This window comes from Solanum dulcamara, chromosome 7 (assembly GCF_947179165.1).
Source record: "Solanum dulcamara chromosome 7, daSolDulc1.2, whole genome shotgun sequence".
Taxonomy (NCBI): domain Eukaryota; kingdom Viridiplantae; phylum Streptophyta; class Magnoliopsida; order Solanales; family Solanaceae; genus Solanum; species Solanum dulcamara.
This window is the reverse complement of record NC_077243.1, coordinates 44,203,940-44,222,532: the sequence shown is the minus strand read 5'-3', so window position 1 is coordinate 44,222,532 and position 18,593 is coordinate 44,203,940.

Here is an 18,593-nt window from a genome sequence, read left to right as displayed (position 1 = left end):
TACTACTTGGTATTAGAATTCTTAAAATAGTTGAACTACCCTCGAGTCTCCTATCTGGTGAATAATACTTGAATGTGTCAGCTCCTATTCCTAAAGTCTCAGCGACGACAAATGTCTCTACTTCCATAAGTTGTTTAACCTTGTCTCGATACACGTCTACGATTCCTGAAAGTCCAGTTGATATGCTCCGTAATGATGTTTAGAAGATACTTAAGACGATTACTACTCTGATCTTCAAGTGACGATTCATTTGACTATTTCATTGTGTCTCAAATGATGACTTAGTTGCATATAGTTTCTCACTACTCTACTCGATCACCCTATAACCTATCTTCCTCCGAGTCCCATAAGAGGGCCGGGAATGCGGTCGTGCTTAGTTTTACTATTTGTTCACTGAGTACCGGGCTGACTATATATATATGTATGAAGTATACGAGGATGAAATGCCATATATGATGAAGTGAAGCATACGATGATGCCGTATGGGATGATGCTCATCACCGCGTCCTAGGCCGGATATATATATGATGATATAATGGAAAATGTGGATTGAGCCGTATGTTCTTTGGCATTGTTTTAAATTACGGATCGGGCCGAACGTTCCTCGGCGTATTTTATTGTATGATGATGGTACGCTATAGACATACACTACTTTTTCACCGAGTCCCTCACTAAAGAGCCAGATACTTTATGTAGGCATGCATATGAAAGTATAGGGATACATTTGTGACCCCGTGCCCCAGAGTGGACCGAATATGCTGTGACGATATATGAGATTATGTCGTATATGATGATATGATGCCGTATACGGCGACATGATGAAATGATATACATGATGATATGATGACACGTGATTATGATAAAATGATTATGATATTGAGTTCATTAGAGGGCCGGGTACAGGGTATGATAAGGTATATGACTACATGTCCTAAGCTGCAGGTATAGTAATCTATTAACTGTTATACATGTTTTCTGTATCGCCATTTTAGTTGTTTCAGTTATGATATGTTATGCTTTAAATACTCAGTGCATATGTCGTACTGACCCCCTATTCTCCGGGGGGCTGAGTTTCATGCCTGTAGGTAAAGATGTTCATTTTGGAGATCGGTCAGCTTAGGAGTTCCTCTCAGCTATGTTGGAAGTGCTTCACTGTCCTGGAGCCTAAATTTTGATATTGGTCATCTAATGTACATATTTATTTATTCAGGGGTACGACGGGGGCTATTTCCCGCCATATGATACAATTATTACTCTTAGAGGTCTGTACACATGTGTATGTGGGTTATTTATAAGTTTGTTTCAGCTGTGCTCATGCGACGTATTGCAAAAGTTTTCGTGGTATGGCATCCTCATCGGCTCGCGTTCCCTTTCCTGTTATGATACAGGTGAATGAGGCTACAGGTTTCTAAAAAATGGTTTTGACCCATTGGCGTTTATATATAGTATTACATCACACATGGGGTTCAACTTAAGGGTAGCTAATAGATACGCATAAGGGGGTCCAAGTCTAACCCCAGTCGCGGCCTACAGGGTTGGGTCGTGACAGAAGTGGTATCAGAGCAGTTCGTCCTTGGAATGTCTACAAACTGTGTCTAGTAGAGTCTTGTCTATCGGTGTGTTGTGCACCACATCTATAGACAGGAGGCTATAGGACATTTAGGATGTTACTTTCTTTCATATCTAAGATCGTGCGATATAGCCGAGTCATAGGTAACGAAATCCCTCATACTAACTTGTGATTTTAGTAGAAGGACAATATCGATAGAAGAAAGTAACTGACGATATTGGAAGTTACCAAGCACGTAGGTAAGTAAAAGCACGAAAGACAAATGGCAGGTAAGGTGTTTCAATATGATTGATATATAAAGTTGAAAAAAATGAAAGGAAAAGTATACCAGAAAGTGTAACAGGTGCAGTTCGAGTAGACATACGAGGTAAGTCCCTTTCCATACTGCTAATTGTGGGCACCCTGTGCAGCTGCAATATGAGATGATATGACTATATATGTCTGCCCTGTGTGGCTGAGATGTTATATAATATGAATATATATATGTATGTCCTGTGAGACATTGTTGGTATTTTCTGCGTGCAGATATTGAGATAGTAAGAAATACAGAGGAAACTCTGCCCAAATTTTCATAGAAATAAAAAGAGAATGAGATACAAGGCTGTAGTATGTCTTGAAAGGTTGTGCTCACAACAATGATGAGATTTGACTAAACAAGTATGGCTGACCTCGAGAAATAAGTTAATTGCGAAATTAATGGCAATAGAAACTAGGAGGTCAATACTGGTATAGTAGAACGAAGTTGGAAAGGACCTATAAGCCAACGAAGCTGACTTAGAAAAGACTGATAGATCGGGATAAAATGATATAGTAAGGCATTGCCTGAATTGATACATAGGGCTAAACTATGACGAGTTATAGTTGAAAGAAGTAACAATATGATTACGACAGGAGTAAAAAGGAAAAAGGATTATGACGGAAGTAAAGTGCTAATAAGACAGCTTGTGAAACATTAAGGATAAGACTAACTAAGAAGGGTAAGTAGCCCATAGTAAGAATCATGAAGAAGGTCAAGAAGTGTTATACTATGGGACTGAATGCAAACAGGGTACCAGGTGAATATAACAGAAACCGTTAGGAGAATAAGTAAAGCTTAGTAAGGAATTAACTAAAAGGTATGACGTGGTCCATGCGAATGGAATGTAAAGATAGGTGTGAAACGGTAAAGCAAGCTATGGAACAAATAAGGAAGATTTATCAAGTTTTGTAAGGAAAGTTTCGAATAAAGGTTATATGATGATGAAAAGGATAGCTAGTGCAAGGAAATAAAGGGTAATATGGAATTACTTGCGCCCAACCAAAAATGGAGATGAGCTAGAGGAATAATAGAGAAGTTTTAGTAGAGGCACTTAAGATAGATGTGATTAATTAAGTGTGAGTATCGAACAAAAAGGAAAATAGACAGTTACGAATTGAAAGTATAGTACGATGAAAAGGTGGTAAGACAAGGCCACCACTATAACAAAGTTGATATGGTTTTAAGCAGGATTAGAAGTGAGCCTTATGTACATGATAAAGATGAAAGTTCAGGAGCCATAAAGAAGTATTGTGTATACGTGACTCCACCTTGATGATTAGTGAGATCCTGCAAAAAGAGGGAATGCCAATTTACAAAACAACTGCTGTATTATGAGGGTATTAGAAGAATAAGCGGTATCCCCTGGAATAAGGTTAGTATAATGACAGAGCTTGAAACACGGACCATCAGAGTATAAGTGCTCCCGAGTGGAGAATTTGAACCGATCATGGGCATGAGCCAATTACTGATTGGGATGAATGGAATATGACTTTGAATGCACTGCTACATTACAGATGTTACTCGAGTACCAACCGTCAGATGAGATTTTATATGATATATTGCGGAATACCAAAGCATCCTATGGTTGTGCTAGGGGTTCTTATAAGAGCAATCAAACGTATGGACGATCTAACAGAAGATGTGGACATGGTGCAGCATATTAAAAATGTTGGAGTAGAATCATTCGTGTGTGAATAGCTGAAAATAAACGGAGAATGACATGGGTACACCCTAAAAGGGGGGAAGTGGACAAGAGAAGTACAAGCGTAAGAGAAAATCAACCGATGCTATCGTATGTAAATGGGAATGCTTAAACTTTAAACGAGACCCCATAAGGGATGGACGCAATCATACCCGCACTAATGTAGCGGATTCCGTCTAAACTACGAAGTTAAGCATGTTTGGATGAGAGTAGTAATGGGATGGGTGACCTCCTAGGAAGTGAAAAAGAAAACAAAACAAGTATGAGAAAAAGAGATTGTAAGTGCGTGTTAGTAAAATGAAAAATATAGAATAGAGTAAGCCAAGAGCAGAAAATATGATGACTAAAATGGAACGCACTTCATGCAAATAGCACGAGAATAAGTGTGTAGCCTACGAGCATTGGCATACTAAGAGTAAGATAAAGTGATTACTCGATGAAGAGAATGTTATACCCCTCACTTTTGAACCTTGAAACGTGTCCCTAATCGTCTTGAAAGTATCCATGAGACCCTTACTATCCACACACACCAAACAACACTAAGGAAAGAAGATTGTGATACCTCGCGAGAAGGAAGGTTGAAAATAGAGTCATAAGAATCCGGAAAGAGTTGGAGGCTAAGAAATGAGTCGTAGGACTCGATTTACCTACGTAAGACACTAAGTTAAGAGTCTTATACTCTTAGGTTGCTTAAGGATATATCAAGCTTACGTAGTGCGGATTACATCGGCTCTTAAGACAAGATGAGATTACAAACCCACGAGGGAGAGGGGAAGGCGACACGTGGCAGAAAAAGGAGGTGCCACGTGGCATCAGGTGACCCACCTTCTTGGGGTCAAGTAGGTGACCCACCTACTTGGGGTTGGGCCCCACCAAGGACACGTGGCAGCCTTGGAGGCTAAGAGTGGATCCGTGGCCCAATAAGGGCTTGACACGTGTCACCATTAGGGGATGACACGTGTCACTTCCTAAGGAACCATATATATATGTGTTAATGACTTTTAATTCATTTGGAGTCCAAAAGAATCAGCCAAACATAGAGAGAAAACGTGAGAGGAAGACAGTACTACGACAACCATGGTTCAAGAAGAATTTAGGTAAGTTCTTCACTTTTCTTCCATGAATTAATTATCTACGATGTTCCCTAAGTACGTGGGTATTTATATATGTGTTTTATAATGTTTATGGAACCAAAACTTCAGCTTTACAATTGGAAATTTGGAAGAAAAAGAAGAGAAAAACGTAAAAAGGGCAAGGAAGGAGGGCTACGGGTTTGGCCCTTTTGGGGTAAGCTTCCGGATTTTGTTCCATGAATTAATTATTTTAAGTGTCCCTAAGTTTTATAATGATGTTTAATAATATAAAATTTCAATTTGGGTCAGCGAAGAAGTAACACAAACAGTCCGTTCAATTTCAGCGAGTTTGGAGAAGTTCCGAGTTGCGCTTTGACAATTTTGGCTAAAATCGGGTATGGTAAGGTTTATCCTTTCAATTTGGACTTTATGGTGTTGTTATGGAGTATATTATACACCTTTTTGGTGGCTGGAAGTGTGTAAATATTATTGGAACACTTGACGTTCGGAACAAACTAAATTGGAGTCACTAGAAGTGAATTGTCGTCGAAATAAAGTGTCGTTCTTGTGAGTTGTTGTTGAAGGGGTGTAATGTATTGTTTCAGGGACTAAATTCATTCTAAAATGGGTGTGGATGCCGCTGGTTTCATCCACACAACCCCTCATTTTGTATAGTTAAAGGCGTTACAAAATAAAGGCTAGACGCCCTATTGTGATATTGTATTTTTGAATAAGTCGATTGAAGTTTATGTTGTATATTGTTGGTGTGAATTACTAGAGGTTGTTGTTGTTGTTGTCTGTAGATCTTAGGGTCCTAATTGGAAATTTGGATACAGCACATTATAGGGGAGGTGCTGCCCAATTTTCATCTACACCTTAGCAAATAACAGAACTAGTCGGGGAAACGACTAAGGATATAGATTCCATTAATACTAAGGTGTAACCTAGGGTGATGGAAAGTAAAAGGGGTTGATATTCATATTACTTTCATGTTGAATAGTTTAAAAGGACGGCGAGGCAAACAGGAATAGGAATAATTCAGACAAGGTATGTGAAGCTTTCTTTTGGCATGTTTTTAACATAAGTATGTAAAGCCTATCTTGTTTCTTCTTTTGGAATGTCTTCAAGTTAAGTAAAGAATGATATGAGATTGAGGGTAAATATACTCATAAATGCCAAGCGTAATTCACAGTCCTCATTTACTTCTTGATGAAAGCACTCTTACAGTAATTGAACTAGGGCTTCTCAAGCCTTCCATACATTTGGAAGTGATGAGTATGTAAGGCTATCCTTCCCTTCTCTTGGCGTGTCTTAGTCCTAAATATGATGTGTATATAATATGTGGGGATGAATCTACTCACGAAGTTCCGAATATGATTCACGACCCCTACCTACTTCTGGAGGTGAAAGCTCCTATGCTAATAGAGTTAGTGTCTCTCACGGTCTCCTATATAATGGAAAGTAGAGGGTACGCAAAGCTAATTCCTTCCTCTTGGCATATCCTTGATAGAAGTGCAATATGTATATCTGCGTATGCAAGTGGGGATAATCCCATTCATAAGGCCCCGAGCATACCTCCTGATTCTTATCCACTGTTGAATACTAGGACGCCTACGATAGGTGAATTATTGTCTCTCAAACTCCTTTGGGATAGGAAGGGACAAACAGGTGAGGCCTACCCTTTTTTTCTTTTGACATGTCTTAAAGAAAATGATTCATTATACGAGCCCTAGAGTAAGTCCATTCCTAAGTTTCGAATATGCTATATGTCTTATATTCACTCCTTGGCAGGAAAACTCTCATCGTAGTTGAGCTACCTTCCCTGAACCGTCTATATGTCGATTAGTAGTGGGACTTAGAGCTCCTATTCCTAAGGACTCTGTGATGACAGATGTCTATGATTCCCTTAAGCCGGTTGTCATTATCCTAAAATATGTCTATAATTTCTGAGACTTCACTTAATATAGCCTTAGTGGCACTCAAAGGGCACCTGAGAAGATTATCGTCCTGATCCACGAACGATAGTTCAGTATAATTACCCTAGTGAGTCTCAGATAATAATCTACCTATATATGATGATTATAACACCGAGTCCCCTAATGGGCCGGGTACGGTATATAATGCTATGATTATAACACTGAGTCCCTTAATGGGCCGGGTACGGTATATGATGATATAATTATAACACCGAGTCCCCTAATGGGCCAGGTATGGTATGTGATGATATGATGATAACACCGAGTCCCCTAAAGGACCGGATATGGTATGTGATGATATGATGATAACACCGAGTCCCCTAATGGGTCGGGTACAGTATATGATGATATGATAATAACACCGAGTCCCCTAATGGGCCGGCTACGGTATGTGATGATATGATTATAACATCGAGACCCATACTAGGCCGGGTACGGTATGATATGTAATGATAGATAGGGATGCATGTGAAAACATAATAATGTAATCAAAACATATGACACGACGCCATATGCGATGACATGGTAACACCAAGTCCCCCAGCGGGCTGGATATGGTATGTGAAGATGGTGTACATGCCCTTATGTTATAAGATGCAGGTATAGTGCCTTATTAACTGTTATACTTATTTCTTGCATCCTCATTTCAGTTGTTCTCTTAGTTGTGATGCGTTATGCTTTATATACTCAGTATATATATCGTACTGACCCTCTGTTCCCCGGGGGGCTGCATTTTATGCCCGCAGGTACAAATGTCCATTCTGGAGATTCGTCAGCTTAGGAGTTCCTCTCAGCTATGTCGGAAGTTCTTCACTATTTTGGAGCCTAATTTTTGATACTGGTCACTTAATGTATATGATTGTACATTCAGGGGTACGACGGGGGCCCTGTCCCGCCATATGTTATTATTACTATTCCTAGAGGTCTGTAAACATATGGATGTGGAATGTTTGTGAGTTCGTTTCAATTATGCCTATATGGCATTTTGTGAATATAGTTATGTTACAGAAGCCTTGTTGGCTTGCATGCCCTTATGTGCTATGAAACGAGTGAAAGAGGCCACACGTGTATAAAAACGTTTTAACTTATTGGGGTTTTTGCGAGTAGTATCACCTTATTCATAGTTCCGTATGACTATAACTGATAGGTAGGTATACAGGGGTCCAGGTCGGACCCCAGTTGCGGCCTACGGGGTTGGGTCGTGACAGAGAAATCAGTAATACTAAAGTGATTTCCATATTTAGAATCTACTAAAGAGAAGTGTAAGATGATTCGAGGCAGAACTACTGAGATATAATTGTTATTAAGGACAAAAGCCCCAGTGGAACCCTGACCTCGACTAAAGGAGGTAAGACATTAGTATAGTGACGCTAAGGCATTTCTGGACTACTTTAAGTACCTACACGCGGTGGTGTAAGAATTACAATATAATGTAAGGTAATAAAACTAGAAAGAAGATCTGAGTAAAAGCGCAGGATAGCATACCTAAGGTGTTACAAGTTGAATTAAGAGGAATTGTATAATAGCTTAAACGAAGTGGAGCATCAGAGGCTTGATAGCTTGTTACGGGGGATGGGAACCCCGACTCGGAAGTGGAAAGTAGTTAACAGGGATTATAGTACAAGCTGACCTCGCATTCTAAGGAACTATGAGTTCATACAGGCTATGGTAGATGGGCTGACTGGATTAACCCATTCCCCTCCAGTTAGGAAGGAATATTAAGCTGAGGGTTATGCGAGATGACATAGCAAGGAAACAATAAGATTTCACGAAGTTCCCACACCTATCATCTCAGACAGGGAAGTTCAATTTACAGCTAACCGCTGGAAATCATTCCGAAAAGGATTGAGGAACACAGACAAATCTTAGTATGATATTTCACCCTTTGATTAAGGGATAAGCCCAGATAGGATCCAACAAGTTATTGACAAATAAATATCCGTATGGATTCTCTACGTTTACAGGTATTATAAACTCCTAAATAAATGGTGTCGGCGGGTAAAAGACCTATTGATGACAACTGGTATAGAGAATTCCCAAAGTCCGAGTAAGACCTCATAAGATTAATTAACATTCGAGGATGAATGTTCTAAAAGGGGGAAGGATGTTAAACCTCCCACTCTCGGGCTTGGAATGTCTCTTAAAGTTCTTTAGACATTATCATGTGAGACAGATAAGCTACGACACTATTAATCGACTTTAACGAAAGGAGAATGTGATACCCTATAGTAGAGAAGGCTGGAAATAGAGTCATAAGAATCTGGAAGGAATTGGAGGCCAAGTAATGAGTCGTAGGACTCGATTTACCTACGTAAGCTACTAACTTATAAGTACTACATAATTGAGCTACTTAAGGACATACCAAGCTTACGTAGCACGGATTACATAGGCTCTTAAAATAGGACAAGATTACGAACCCACGAGGAAGAGGAAAAGACGATATGTGGCAGCCAATGGCGGAGCGACACATGGCAGTACCTCAAGCAAGAAGGTGACCCACCTACTTGGGTTCAAGTAGGTGACCCACCTGCTTGGGGGAGGTGGGCCCCATTGCCATGTGGCAGCCCCTCCTTCATAGCATAGATCTGTGGCCCAATAGGGGCTGGACACGTGTCACCCAATGGGGATGACATGTGTCACCTCCTAATATAGCATATACATGTATGTATTATGACTATTAACTTTTTCATTATCCAAAAAAATCATCCAACAACTTAGAAAAACTCTTAGAGAGGAGAAAGGAGACCTACGACAACTAAGGAAGAAAAAGGGTAAGTCCTCGAATTTTTTCCCGTGAATTAATTATATATGGTGTTCCTCAACCACGTGGAGATGTATATATGTATCTTACGATGTCTACGGAACCATATATTCAACGTGATACTCGAAACAAGCAAGAGAGAGTTGAAGGAAAAACTTGAAGAACAAATAAAGAGGGCTACGGGTTTGAGCAAGAAAAGAGGTAAGGCCCAATTTTGTTCCGTGAATTAATTATTTACGGTATCCCACGGTTGTATAAAGATTTTTAATAGCTTAAAATCATAATTTGGGGCAGCGAAGAAGTGTCAAAAACAGTCCACTTCATTTCAACACGGCAAGAGATTTTCGAAGCAAGTTTTGACGAGTTTTGGCCAATTTCGGGTAAGATAAGGTTTCTCCTTTAAATTTGGAATTTATGGAGTTGTTATGGAGTGTATTATGTACCTTTTATACAGCTGTAAGTATGAAAAAAATCGTGGGGATGCTCAGCGAAAGAAACAATCTAAATTGAAGTCATCGTAGTTAAATTGTAGTCGAAGTGAGGCGTGGTGTGTTTGGAGGCTGCTGCTGGTTGTGTGGTGTGTGTTGCAGGGTCTAAATGTGTTCTAAAATAGGTGTGAGAGCTGATGGTTGCAGAAACACAATTCCACGCTTTGTATGATTAAAGGTTTCGCAAAATAGAAACTAGAAACCCTATTTTGGATATTGTAATTTCGAGCGAGTCGTTCGGCGGATGTAATTTATAACGTTGCAAAGTTTTCTATATATACGAGCTTCTGGTTATGTTGTTGGTTGGCTGTAGATATTAGGGACGTTATTTGGAATTCGGATAGGGCACATTATAGTGGAGGTGCTATCTAATTTTCGTTAACGCCTTAACTAGTTAAGGAACTAGTCGAGAAGGCGAGCGAGGGAATGGGGTTTATGGATACTCTTAAGTAATGTAAGACGCTGAAAGGTCTAAATAGTTTGATGTTCGTATTGATTTCATGTTATCTAGGTTCACAGGACGACAAGGCAACCGGGACAAAGATTAACCCATAACAGGTATGTAGAGCTATTCTTCTTTTCTTTTGGCATGTCTTAGGTATAAGTTATAAATGGTTTGTATAAGAAATGTGGGGATAATTCCACTCGTAAAAGTCCAAGTGTAATTCAAAAACTGTATTCACTTTGTAATGTTAAGACTCCTATAATAGTTGAGTTATTGCCTTTCCAGGCTACTAGATCATGAATAGTAGTATATGTAAAGCATGTCTGTTCTTCCTTTTGGAAGGTCTTAAGTATAAATGTAATAGCATATGATATGAGGTGGAGGTAGTTCCAGTTATAAGCTCCAGGTATGACTTGTGACTTTTATTTACTACTTGGTATTAGAATTCTTAAAATAGTTGAACTACCCTCGAGTCTCCTATTTGCTGAATAATACTTGAATATGTCAGCTACTATTCCTAAAGTCTCAGCGACGACAAATGTCTCTACTTCCATAAGTTGTTTAACCTTGTCTCGATACACGTCTATGATTCCTGAAAGTCCAGTTTATATGCTCCATAATGATGTTTAGAAGATACTTAAGACGATTACTACTCTGAATTTCAGGTGACGATTCACTTGACTATTTTATTGAGTCTCAAATGATGACTTAGTTGCATATAGTTTCTCACTATTCTACTCGAGCACCTTATAACCCATCTTCCTTTGAGTCCCATAAGAGGGCCGGGAATGCGGTCGAGCCTAGTTTTACTATTCGTTCACCGAGTCCCGAGCCAGCTATATATATATGTATAAAGTATACGAGGATGAAATGCCGTATACGATGAAGTGAAGCATACCATGACACCATATGTGATGATGCTCATCACCGCGTCCTGGGTCGGATATATATATATGATGATATAATGGAAAATGTGTATTGAGCTGTATGTTCTTCGGCATTGTTTTAAATTACAGATCAAGCTGAACGTTCCTCGGCATATTTTACTGTATGATGATGGTACGCTATAGACGTACACTACTCTTTCACCAAGTCCTTCACTAAAGGGCCGGATACTTTATGTAGGCATGCATACAAAAGTATAGGGATATATTTATGACCCTAAGCACCAAAGTGAATCGGATATACTGTGACGACATATGAGATTATGCCATATACGATGATATGATGCCGTATACGACGAAATGATGAAATGATATACATGATGATATGATGAAACGTGATTATGATGAAATGATTGTGATATCAAGTTCACTAGAGGGCTGGGTACAGGGTATGATAAGGTATATGACTGCATGTCCTAAGCTGCAGGTACAGTAATCTGTTAACTGTTATACATGTTTTCTGTATCCCTATTTTAGTTGTTTCAGTTATGATATGTTATGCTTTATATACTCAATACATATATCGTACTGACCCCTCATTCTTCGGGGGGCTGCATTTCATACTCGCAAGTAAAGATGTTCATTTTGGAGATCGGTCAGCTTAGGAGTTCCTCTCAGCTATGTCGGAAGTGCTTCACTGTCCTGAAGCCTAAATTTTGATACTGGTCATCTAATGTACATATTTATTTATTCAGGGGTACGATGGGGGCCCTGTCCCGCCATATGATACAATTATTACTCTTAGAGGTCTGTAGACATGTGTATATGGGTTATTTGTAAGTTTGTTTCAGCTGTGCTCATGTGACGTATTGCAAATGTTTTCATAGTATGGCAGCCTCATCGGCTCGCGTGCCCTTTCCTATTATGATACAGGTGAATGAGGCTACAAGTTTCTGAAAAAAAGTTTTTTACCCATTGGGGTTTGTATATAGTATCACATCACACACGTTTCAACTTAAGGGTAGCTGATACATACGCATAAGGGGGTCCAAGTCTGACCCTAATCGCGGCCTGCAAGGTTGGGTCATGTTTGTGAGTGTATTCATTCACGTCATTTTGGTTTCCTCTAAGAATAAGGAGGAGCATACAAATAACTTGAGGATTGTGTTGCAAACTCTAATAGACAAATAATTATTTGCAAAGTTCAACAAATGTGAGTTTTTGTTAAGGGAGGTGGCTTTTCTTGATTGTATTGTGTCTAGTGAAGGGATTATGGTCGTTCCTAAGAAAATCAAAGCGGTTAAGATTTGGTCTAGACCATTATTTGCTTCAGATATTAGGAGTTTCTTAGGCTCAGCCGGATACTGTAGGAGATTTGTGTCACGACCTAACTGTCACGACCCAACCCCATAGGCCGTGACTGGGGTCCGACCTGGACCCCCCGTACACATATCTATTAACTGTGGTCACATTGAATTGTAAATAAGACAATATCATGTAACAAAGCCCCATGGGGAGATAACATTTTCATAAAACTGTAGCCCTTTTCGTTTGTATCACAACATAACAGGGCACACAAGCCGACAAGGCTGCCATAACATAATCATATATTTCATATATCAGGTAGACCCAGCCGAATCAAACTGACATACACAACCCACATATACATGTCTGCAGACCTCTAAAAATATAAATGACAATATATGGTGGGACAGGGCCCCCACCGTACCCCCGAATGGACAAGACAATGTTATACATTAGTGGACAGTATCAAAACTATGCCCCGATACATTGGAGCCTCTTCCAGCTGAGCTGCATGGAATCCTAAGCTGACGGACTCCCAAAACCTGTATCTGTACCTGCGAGCATGAACGCAGCCCCCCGAGAAAGGGGGTCAGTATGATATATGTACGGAGTATGTATAACGTAACATCATACAACTGGAGGTATATCAGAAATAGAGAAGCAGGGGAACCAATTATCGACTAAGAAACATGTACCAGTACTCTGTGAATCACAAAAACATGTATGCTCAAATTTTCAATATAGCCGGCCCCGTTAGGGGTCCGGTGAATAATATATGTAGTATCAATATCAGGCCCCATGCCATCGCCACCTTATTACAACACGTCATCATAGTATCAGTATCAGGCCCTAGGCTATCGTCACCTTATTACAACACATCATCATAGTATCAGTATTAGGCCCCAGGCCATCGTTACCTTATTAAAACATATCATATATATATACATATAGATGCCTTCCCTCTAGCGAGGTACTCGGTGAATAATGCAGTGAATTGCACGAATCTGACAGCTGGCCCGATACTCAGAGAAGAAATGTTACAGTATACACGAGTAGAGTAGTGAGAAACAAAACACAGTTTAAATCATTATCTGAGACTCAATGAAGTCATCAGGTGAACCATCACCTGGGGATCACGGCAGAAGGTATCTGACGTATACTCTCTAACTGTAAATATGGACTATGTAAAAAAGAGTTTTTGGAAATCTTAGACCTATACCAATGTGAAATATCTTATAGCAGTCCGAGTACTGGTTATCTCAGAGCCTTTCCTTTTTTACAACCAAGAGCTCAGTCGAATCAATTATTATACAGTCATATAGAAGACTTGAAGATAGCAGCTTACTACTTTAAAGTTTAACATTCAAAAGTGAGTAGGGGTCCTGAAATCATTTTCAGAACCTGGGAATGGAATTACCCCAAAGCTCATATCATATCCTTCTTACATCTAAAACATGCCAAAAGAGAAAAGATAGGCTTTACATACCTATACCAAAAACATACCAAGAGAAGCTTCACATACCTTGTCTGAATTATTCCTTATCCTGTTTGCCTCGCCGTCCTTTGAACCTATTCAACATGAAATTAATATGAATATCAACCCTTTTTAACTTTCCATCACCCTAGGTTACACCTTAGTATTATGGGTTAAGTTCCCTTTTCTAGGTGACTCCGTTATGAACATCCAATCATAAATTTGATCCCTGAATCTCGACGTCGATTATCTGTATATCATTTCTGCCGACTCTGGTTTATTAGTCCATAGTTTGTTTAATCCTGTTTGGCCTACAGCTTAGTCTTTTTCCCCAACAGAGGGACTCATACACTCTTCCTTACAACATCTTGTAGGGGGTCATCTAGATACTGGAATGGTAGCCCTTTTCGTAGGCAAACTCAATAAGTGGTGGACGATAGTCCTAGCCACACTTAAAGCCAACCTCATAAGCTCGCAATAACCCGTATAGCACCCTACTCTTGAAGAGTATAGAATAGGTGCGTAATGACGCTAATAACTTGGGAATCGTTAGCCTCGTATAGTCTTTCTTGACTCTTTTTAGAACTTTAACTAGCATTCGATCTTTTGGGTCCTTCTTTTCCTTCTTTTCCAATCCTTAGGGTTGGCTACCAAATAATATTGCAGTCCCCTCATATAATGGCTCTCATAGTCGTTTTTTGCTTTGTCTAACATGATCTGGTATAATTCCGAAGGAACTTTAGCATAGAAGCTCTCCATCCTGTAGTAACCAGCTAGTTCTGCCAGTCTTATTTAGACCCTTTCACAATTTCCCTTACCCCGCTCATAACCCTCTAGACTTATTATCTTGTGTCATTCTTTACCTTTACAAGATGACGACAGGGTACGAGAAGTATCCTAGCGTTATCTTGCTAGTACTCATGTTATACCTCACCTTTTTTTCCCTTATCCTACATTCAATATCGGGAGAGATCTTTGCCCCAATCGTGGCCATACATTATGTCACCCGTAGTACCAATTCCATCTCGATAGTTTGGCTTAACCTATCTTTGTATCTCTCGGTAGTTAATTGCAACTTGGGCTCCTTCACTTGGGATAATAGCTGTGGGGACTCCGTAAGGTTCTATCCCCCTTTTACCCTACAATTTTACATCTTGTCGACTAAGTAGGTAGCCTTTGATCGAAGGAGCAGGGGATAATATAGTTAATCCACAGGTAACATTCCCTTTAGAGCCATCTGTCGATGGAGTGCGAAGTGAATCTCGTAGCCCAGGTCATATTATGGAATTTTAGACCTTGGGTATTACCTCATGTCATCCGTAAATTACATCAGTTGGTACCCATACTTTTTGGGTTTTGCTTTTTCTCTCTCAGAGTTGGCTGCCAAGTGGTGTCAAAATTCCCTTGCCCACTTGCCCATATAGTCATTTTGTGGTTTTTTTCTCATTAACTGGTTCCATATTGAAGAGTTGTGGCATTCGTGTGCGCCATCAGTTCGCAGTTAGCTAATCCTTTCTGTCTTGCTTAAAACTTTCCTACAATACCCGTAATGTAGCATATTGTACTCCGGGAATATAATCTTGTGTTATTTTTCCGTCGTTAGTTCAGATTCTTCCATCTCGCGCAATCATACCAGCACTAACATATTGGGGCAAGAGTAATATTGGGATGGGTGACCTCCCTAGGAAGTCTTCGTGTCGCGCTTCCTTGTAATTCTTGCCATAGTGTGCGGGGCACTCAGCTTAGCCCAAGATTTACCTCAGTGCTGTCTCGCGAGTCTTTATGTCTTGCCGTGTCCTTCCCTCTGTTATCTTATAGCCGTCATAGGGGTAGATCCTTTAATTCCACTATGGCCATATCCCCCCTTTTTTCCATTTTGATTTAACTTCTCCCTCTGTATTCCCCTCCTCTTTGTACGCACCCATTCATTAGGGTGGGCTACTGAGTAGCGCTAAAGTTCACTCGTATAGTGACCTTTGGAGCCGCTTTGATATTTGGCAATTATTAGCTGGCATAGCTTTTAAAGGAATTTGACATATAAGCTCCCCTATCTTCTATTCACTTTGTGTTTTCCTCATTTGCTACAATAGGAGGCTTTCTATTCCTTTATCCTTGGTTATATATCTATCGCAACATCATTTGCGACCAACTGTATATCCAACATTTTGGCTCTTTGGTCTAGCATGTTGTTATTTTCCTTTGTAGTGTTTCTTGAGTCATTCGATATCCTTTGATGGTTACACTCTTTTGATTTTGTACGCAGTCGCCTTCTAGTATTATGTTGTTCAGGGTCTCGTCACAACTCTTAAATGCTGCCTTATGTAGCACTTTGGCTTCCATCCCATTATTGGTAGCTTCTGGACCTTTCTAGCTTGGCTTGGCAAGATATCTTGTGGATGTTTAGACATCCCTCTCAAATATATTTCCATATTAATTGCCTCCTCTTACTTTTTCCATTTTCTCATTAACTTCCCTCATTTAGAGGGTACCCGTACTTTCCTCTGTTTGTACTTTGCTCTACGCCTCTATGTCCAATATCAATTTTTGTCCAATTCCTTTCACCAATCTATTTGGTACTGCATCAGGTCCCTATCTTCCCGTATATTTCATAACCTGATTGTACGTGTACGAAATCTTGGTGAAACTACAAGGCGATGAGAACCTTTCCATACATAGTGCAACATCTCATCTATTATTCTGTACTCTAGTAATGGGATCCATGGAATAACCCATTCGAGGCCACATCCTACTTATCTTCATCAAAATTTAATTAGTAATTGTAGCCGTTCCAATCTCAACTAGGCAGTGCTAATATTCCGACGATAACTATTCCAAGTTTTCTTGAAGTAGTGGCTTTCCCAACCTATGTCCCTTGTTTCTTGGGATGAATGGAAGTTGTGCCATTTATTCCTTAAGTTTGCCGTCTTTGTCTTTTAAGGGTTCCACTATTTTTGGGGCGACGGTGTGCACGCGCGCTATTCCTTTATATCTTAAGCTCCATACCCTTACTGCGTACTCAACGCAGGCTTTTAACTTAGTTAGCCTCTACCAAGGGCGCCTTATTAGCGGTCTCACTTTATCCCTGTATAATTGTATCACACGGTTCAATTCATATTTAAATATCCCCCTTTTAGTTCATACATATAATCAGTTCCTGACATCTCTTTGAGGTGCTTCTGTTAGAAGTTCTTTCCCCAAGTAGTCAGTGGAGAACTATAAACTGTTATTATTAATCATTTTCCAACCATTGTTGGGAGAAATCAGAACCTCTTAAATATCACAGTACTTGTTTTAATACTTGACCTACTTGGTCTCCTTCAGAGTTTATCCTCGAGTTATGAATAACTCATCTAATTTACAATTAGAAGTTGAGTGCTTGGTATTTTTTTTCAAAAAGTGTGAAACTCATTCGCGGGACATCTTATCCTTCATCCTGAGCCCTCTATTTATATTTCTACAGTACAAATATGGCTGGAGATACCGTAGTCTGAACTTTACTACTTAAATAAGCTTTTGTTCCTGTGAAATAAAAATTTTCAAGTGAAAAGGGTTCCCCTTATCGGCGACCTGAAGGATACCTCTTACAGCTTTAGTTAAACATAGTAGGGGTACTTGGTATCAATTTCTCAGACATCTCAAAATTCTATGCTTCATTTCCCTTTCCCCGTTCTGGGAAAATTTCGATAGAGTTTCCTCTACATTTCTTACTATCTCATAACCTGCACGTAGAAAATACCAACAATGCCGCACAGGGTCAACACATATATATATATAGTCATGTCATATCACAGCCGCACAGGGCTTTCAATATCATCTCATATCGTAGCCACACAGGGCTTTCAATGTCAATAGTAATAGAAAAAAATATTGGACTTACCTCGTACGTCCAACTTCAAACTGCATTTATGGCATTTTCCAGTCTAATTTCCTTTCAGGTTTCGACCTTACATTTCAATTTTTCTTTCATAACTCACCACAACAAATATCTTTCATGCCTTTACTTTACTTACCCGGGTGCTTCGTAATGCCCATGTCGTCAATTACCTCCTTCGATTGATGTCGCCCTTCTGTTAAGATCCAAGGTTAGTATAAGGAATTTTCCTATGACTCGGATCTATAGCATGATCTCAGATGTAGAAGAAAGGTAACATCCTAAATATCCTGTAGCTTCCTGTTTATAGATGTGGCGCGCAATAGATCGATAATCAAGACTCTACTAGACACGGTCTGCAGACAATCTAAGGACGAACTGCTCTGATACAACTTCTGTCACGACCCAACCCCGTAGGCCGCGACTAGGGTCCGAACTGGACCCCCCATACACATATCTATTAGCTATGGTCACATTGAATTATAAATAAGACAATATCATGTAATAGAGCCCCACTGGGCGATAATATTTTCATAAATCTATAGCTCTTTTCGTTTGTATCACAACATGACAGGGCACATAAGCCGACAAGGCTGCCATAACATAATCACATATATCATATATCAGGTAGACCCATCTAAATAAAACTGATATACACAACCCATATATACATGTCTGCATACCTCTAAAAATGTAAATGATAACATATGGCGGGACAGGCCCCCCGCTGTACCCTCGAATGGACA